Source organism: Ziziphus jujuba, chromosome 7, assembly GCF_031755915.1.
Source record: "Ziziphus jujuba cultivar Dongzao chromosome 7, ASM3175591v1".
Classification (NCBI taxonomy): domain Eukaryota; kingdom Viridiplantae; phylum Streptophyta; class Magnoliopsida; order Rosales; family Rhamnaceae; genus Ziziphus; species Ziziphus jujuba.
Genome location: NC_083385.1, coordinates 29,490,001 through 29,497,500, shown reverse-complemented (window position 1 = coordinate 29,497,500; position 7,500 = coordinate 29,490,001).

Below are 7,500 nucleotides of genomic sequence, written 5' to 3'. Positions count from 1 at the left end.
GCAACTAGTGGCACGGCCACCACCCAACAAATAGTCTCTACTCCAAGGGTAGATGTTCCCAAGCCCAAGGAGTTTAGTGGGAGAAGGGATGCAAAGGAGTTGGACAACTACATGTGGCACATGGAGCGATACTTCGAGGCCTTGGATTTCCAAGACGAGAAGCAAAAGGTAAACACCGCTACCCTATATCTTACTAATCTTGCTGCGGTGTGGTGGCGTAGAAAGCATGAAGAAATGAAGAGAGGAATATGCGCTATCAATTCTTGGGAAGATTTAAAGAGTGAATTGAAGAAACAATTCTATCCCGAGAATGTGGCGAATGAAGCTAGGAAACGCATGAAGGAGTTGAAGCACCAACGTTCCATTCGTGAATATGTGGAGCAATTCTCCGGGTTAATGCTCCAAATTCCCAACATGAGTGAGGAGGATCTCCTTTTCAACTTCATGGATGGGTTGCAACCGTGGGCATGCCAAGAGCTTCAACGAAGGGGAGTACAAGATATTTCCACTGCCCTCACTACGGCTGAAACGCTTGTCGAATTTAGGCAAGGTGAGTCTTCCAACTCTAAGCCTAAGATTAATTATATTAAAGGTGGGGGAGCCAAATTCCATAAAACTCCCCAAAGTAACGAGTTTCCAAGAAGGCCACCACTACCAACCAAAGATTGGAAGAAAGGAGGTAAGCCCGAATTCAAGCCGAAAGAAAATTGCTTCTTATGTGATGGTCCCCATTGGGCTAGAGATTGTCCAAAGAGGAAGTCCTTAAGTGCCATGCTCGAGGAGAGGGAAACTCACGAGCACACGCAAATGGGTTGTATACAACTCCTCAACTCACTGAAGGCTAGTCCAATCCCAACCAACAATACGAAGAACTCCCTAATGTACGTGGCGGCACGTATCAACGGGAAAGATGCCCAAGTCATGGTAGACACCGGTGCATCTCACAACTTCGTAAGGAAGGAGGAGGCCATGAGGCTTGGCCTCAAACTCGACAAAGGTCAAGGGTGGTTGAAAACGGTGAACGCGGAGGCTAAACCGCTAGATGGCATGGCCCGTAACGTGGAGTTGCACCTTGGCACTTGGCAAGGTAACGTAAACTTCTCCATTGCTCCTATGGATGACTTTGATATTGTACTTGGCATGGAATTTCTTAGGCAATTCAATGTGGTACCACTCCCTCGCTACAACACGGTGTGTATAATGGAGGGAGGCCCTTGCATGATTCCAACCATGCACAAGCCAAGTACTTCCAACCGCCTCTCCGCCATGCAATTCAAGAGAGGAGTAAAGAAAGGGGAGCCTACATTCCTTGCTACTCTACGCGAGGAAGAAGAAGTTACTTCCAAGGAACCACCGAAGGAGGTTAGCCAAGTCCTTGAAGAGTTCAAGGATGTCATGCCACCACAACTACCCAAGAAACTTCCACCAAGGAGGGAGGTGGATCATTGCATCGAGTTGGAGCCCGGTGCAAAACCACCCGCAAAAGCACCATATCGCATGTCTCCACCGGAGCTAGAGGAGCTAAGGAGACAACTTAAGGAGCTTTTGGATGCCGGTTACATTCAACCGTCGAAAGCACCTTATGGAGCACCCGTCTTGTTCCAAAAGAAGCACGATGGTTCATTAAGGCTATGCATCGATTATAGGGCGCTCAACAAGGTTACCATCAAGAACAAGTACCCTATACCGTTGATAGCCGATTTGTTTGATCAACTTGGAGGAGCAAGGTACTTTACCAAACTTGACTTGAGGTCGGGGTACTACCAAGTTAGAATTACAGAGGGTGATGAGCCAAAGACTACGTGTGTTACTCGATATGGAGCATACGAATTCCTCGTCATGCCTTTTGGTCTCACCAACGCACCCGCCACTTTCTGCACTCTCATGAACAAGATCTTCCATCCTTACTTGGACAAATTCGTGGTGGTCTATTTGGATGACATTGTCATCTATAGCAAGACGCTAGAGGAGCACATCCACCACCTACGAATTGTGTTCAAGGTTCTAAAGGATAATGAGCTTTACGTGAAGAGAGAGAAGTGCTCGTTTGCAACCAATGAGGTGTATTTCCTCGGCCACAAGATCAAGGATGGCAAGCTGCACATGGATGAAGCCAAAGTGAAAGCCATCCAAGAGTGGGATCCTCCAACCAAGGTGAGTGAGCTGCGATCTTTTCTTGGTCTCGTTAACTATTACAGGAGGTTTATCAAAGGGTATTCTGCCCTGGCCGCACCACTCACCGATCTGCTAAAGAAGAACAAGACATGGAGTTGGTCCACCCAATGCCAACAAGCCTTTGAGAATTTAAAGGAGGCTATTATGAAGGAACCCGTGTTGGCATTGCCCGATTGCTCCAAACCATTCGAGGTGCACACTGATGCTTCCGACTTTGCCATAGGGGGCGTGTTGATGCAAGAAAAGCATCCAATCGCATTTGAAAGCCGCAAGCTCAACGACACGGAGAGGAGGTATACGGTCCAAGAGAAGGAGATGACCGCCATCATCCACTGCTTGCGCACTTGGAGACATTACTTGCTGGGGTCTAAGTTCGTGGTAAAGACTGACAATGTGGCCACAAGCTATTTCCAAACTCAAAAGAAGTTAAGCCCCAAGCAAGCCCGTTGGCAAGACTTTCTTGCCGAGTTCGACTACAAGCTCGAATACAAGCCCGGTACAGCCAATGTAGTTGCCGATGCATTAAGTAGGAAAGCCGAACTAGCATCGATAACCAAGTTCCAAGGGGAACTACCCAACCTACTAAAGGAGGGCATGGACCATGATGTTGTGGCCAAGCAACTCCTACAACTTGCCATGGAGGGCAAGACTAAGAGGTTTTGGGTTGAGGACGGCCTTCTCTACACTAAGGGGCATCGCATCTACGTACCAAGGTGGGGCAACCTAAGGAAGAATTTGATCAAGGAATGCCATGACACCAAATGGGCCGGCCACCCAGGGCAAAAGCGTACGAGAGCTTTGTTGGAGACCAACTATTATTGGCCACAAATGCGGGACGATGTCGAAATGTATGTAAAGACCTGCCTTGTTTGTCAACAAGACAAGGTGGAACAGCGACAACCCGCAGGTTTATTGGAGCCACTACCAACTCCGGAGAGACCATGGGAGAGCATCTCCATGGACTTCATCATTAGCTTACCCAAGTCCGAGGGATGTAGCACGATAATCGTCGTAGTTGATCGATTCTCCAAGTATGCTACATTCATTGCCGCGACAAAGGAGTGTCCAGCTGAGGAGACGGCACGGCTATTCTTCAAGCACGTGGTGAAGTATTGGGGACTCCCAAGATCAATTATAAGTGATCGAGACTCAAGGTTCACCGGAAGGTTTTGGACGGAGTTATTCAAGCTCATGGGCTCGGAGTTGCATTTCTCTACAAGCTTTCATCCACAAACCGATGGGCAAACCGAGCGAGCTAATGCATTATTGGAGCTATATCTACGGCACTTTGTGAGTGCCAATCAACATGATTGGGCAAAGCTGCTAGATGTTGCCCAATTCTCCTACAACTTGCAAAGGAGCGAGTCCACCAATCGAAGTCCATTCGAGTTAGCCACGGGGCAACAACCACTCACTCCACAAACACTTGTTACCAAGTATGGAGGAAGGAGTCCTGCCGCATTCAAGATTGCCAAAGGTTGGCATGAACAAGTGGACTTAGCAAGGTCGTACCTTCATAAGGCCACCAAGAAGATGAAGAAGTGGGCGGATGCCAAAAGAAGGCACGTGGAGTATCAAGTGGGAGACTTGGTGTTCATCAAAATCCTTTCATCCCAACACAAGTCTACCCGAGGACTACACAAAGGCCTTGTTCGTCGATACGAGGGACCATTTCCAATCGTCAAGAAGGTGGGCAAGGTATCTTATAAGGTGGAGTTACCTCCTACACTCAAACTTCACCCGGTCTTCCATGTGAGTTGTCTAAAACCATACTACAAGGATGAGGAAGACCAAACAAGAGGGGAGTCCAAGCGAGCACCAATAGGGGTCTACAACACTTATGACAAGGATGTGGAGAGCATCTTAGCTGATCGAGTAGTTCGTGGAAGGGACAACCATCCGAGTCATGAGTACTTGGTGAAATGGAAGGGACTTCCCGATAGCGAAGCAAGTTGGGAACCTGCTATCGCACTTTGGCAATTTGAAGATCATATCAAGAGGTTCCATGAAGCAAGCTCGACGAGGACGTCGACGGCATAGGTGGGGGAGAATGTCACGGTTAAAGCATTTCATCAAACACTTGGTGAGCATTCTCTCCATTATGGGCCTTATAATCCACTTTGGGCCTATTTTGGGCCTTACAATGGGCCAAACCATGTACAAATCCATTTTAGATGTTTCTTTAGATATTTTATGTAAAGTAGGTGGGAAAGTAGGTGGGAACCATTCTCCACCGTAGGATTAAAGCAATTATAGCCGTAGGATTAAGCTTTGTATGCCTATAAATAGGTGGAGGCCTCATTTGGCCAAACCATCCAAGAAATCTCATATATACTTGTAAAGCTCTCTTTCAAGTAATATACTTTCATTCTCCCAAACTCTCTTTGTGCTCTAGCTTTCTTTGCTTAGCTTTCTCTTTTAGTGGGCAAAAGGCTTACTTAGTTGCAACAAAGGGTCGGAATAGCAACTAAGGCCGCACGGCTTGAAGGGTAAACAAACAAGTCCGTGACACAAGGCACAAAGCAGCCGCCAAGGCACAAGGATGGATGCGTGCCAACCCCTTGCCACCAATGCTAACCCGGGGCCCATCCACATTCATACATATACTTAAAATAGGCCCAAACAAGTCCACCTAAAAGCAGGCCTTGCACCGAGAAGGAAATGGGGTTCGCCTGGAAACCACCATAAATGCCGAACTGAGGCTCATCGTTCCTTTGCTCCGGCCAAAACTGTTACATGGTGCCCCAACTATTGGTTACAAAACTTGTTGGTGCGTTGCTTTGCCCAACCACTGTGCCATGGTGTCCCCCAGCCAAGCCTAGGGTGGTGCCACCGATGCCCCATGCCATGGCCACCATGCCCCACGCCATGCCCACCGATGCCCCATGCCATGGCCACCATGCCCCACGCCATGCCCACCGATGCCCCATGCCATGCCCACTGATGCCCCATGCCATGGCCACCGATGCCCCATGCGATGCTCACCGTGCCCCATGAGATGCCCACCGTGCCCCATGCCATGCCCATCGGCTTTGCCATCATGCCCAAGGATGGCAAAGGGGTTAGTCTCCATGAAATTATGTGTGTGGACCCAATATAAGGTGTAGCACTTGTAGTGCCCATCGTTGGGGCATCCGTGTGCCATGCCTTGCCCCGTTGGCGGCATCCGTGTGCCATGCCGTGCCTCGCCGCCCCACCACGTACGCATTTTGCCGCAATTTCGTGCAATTTCCGTGCAACATAAAGTTCCAAAAAATCACATGGATCATTTTAAAGCATTCCCAACAAAAAAAACCAACCTCCAACCCATTTCCTATTTTATTCGAATTTTTCTTAGTTTTTCGGCAAAAAAATTATAAAAAATTCTATGTTGCTCCAAAAATTACAAATCCAATTCCATAATGTTCTACCCATTTTTCTAAGCATCCCTGCAAAAAATCTCATCAAAATTCGATGTCTAGAGCAAAAAAAGGCCATTATGACTCCTCGATTCCCACCGATGCCCCATGCCATGCCCATCGATGCCCCATGCGATGCCCACCGTGCCCCATGCGATGCCCACCGTGCCCCATGCGATGCACACGATGCCCACCGATGCCCCATGCGATGCCCACCGATGCCCCATGCGATGCCCACCGTGCCCCATGCGATGCCCACCGATGCCCCATGCGATGCCCACCGATGCCCCATGCCATGCCCACCGATGCCCCATACCATGCCCACCGTGCCCCATGCCATGCCCATCGGCTTTGCCATCATGCCCAAGGATGGCAAAGGGGTTAGTCTCCATGAAATTATGTTTGTGGACCCAATATAAGGTGTAGCACTTGTAGTGCCCATCGTTGGGGCATCCGTGTGCCATGCCTTGCCTCGTTGGGGGCATCCGTGTGCCATGCCGTGCCTCGCCGCCCCACCACGTACGCATTTTGCCGCAATTTCGTGCAATTTCCGTGCAACATAAAGTTCCAAAAAATCACATGGATCATTTTAAAGCATTCCCAACAAAAAAAACCAACCTCCAACCCATTTCCTATTTTATATGAATTTTTCTTAGTTTTTCGGCAAAAAAATTATAAAAAATTCTATGTTGCTCCAAAAATTACAAATCCAATTCCATAATGTTCTACCCATTTTTCTAAGCATCCCTGCAAAAAATCTCATCAAAATTCGATGTCTAGAGCCAAAAAAATGGCCATTATGACTCCTCGCTGAAATTGATATCTGAGCCTGCCAGAAAGAAAATGGCTAAATAAGCTCTTTAGGGGGGTGGTACCTGCCTGCTTCAACAGCGAGCCCCCCCCCCGGCCTGCCAGCGCTGCCCACACCCCCCAGCGGGGGTGTGGGCACAATGGCAGGTCTCGTCGGCAGGTGGGGGCCACCATGCACCGGTAACGGTGCCGGGTGGGCCCCACCGTCGGCGACCAGCAGGTGGGCCCGGGGGGGCGGGGCTTGGGCGGTGCGGTGCGGTGCGGGAAAAAAAGCGGAATGTGTGGGTTTGTCCGGTTCGATCGATTGCTTCGTGTGGCTATTGCTATGGTTCTGCATGCTGCGGCATTTGTGGGCGATGCTTCTTCATGGATGCTTATTCGGTGACTGTTGGGGGCGCTGCCTGAAACGGGGGACGAAGGACACCTGCACTCGTGCGGGAGTCTCTCTGAACCTTGCTTGGGGGGCAATCTCGGTGGGATCCGGGTGGGTGTTTGTGCGGGGTATATGCTTCTTCATGGATGCTTGTTCGGTGACTGTTGGGGGCGCTGCCTGAAATGGGGGACGAAGGACACCTGCACTCGTGCGGGAGTCTCTCCGAACCTTGCTTGGGGGGCAATCTCGGTGGGATCCGGGTGGGTGTTTGTGCGGGGTATGCTTCTTCATGGATGCTTGTTTGGTGATTGCTGGGGGCGCTGCCCGAAATGGGGGACGAAGGACACCTGCACTCGTGCGGGAGTCTTTCCGAACCTTGCTTGGGGGGCAATCTCGGCGGGATCCAGGGGGGTGTTTGTGCGGGGGTATGCTACGGTGCCTAGGCATGCAGCACCATGTCGGAAACTCGGAATGTGTGGGCTTATGCGGTGCGATCCATTGCTTCATATGGCTATTGCCATGGTTTTGCATGCTGCGGCATTTGTGGGCGATGCTTCTTCATGGATGCTTGTCTGGTGACTGTTGGGGGCGCTGCCTGAAATGGGGGACGAAGGACACCTGCACTCGTGTGGGAGTCTCTCCGAACCTTGATTGGGGGGCAATCTCGGTGGGATCCGGGTGGGTGTTTGTGCGGGGTATGCTTCTTCATGGATGCTTGTTTGGTGACTGCTGGGGGCGCTGCCC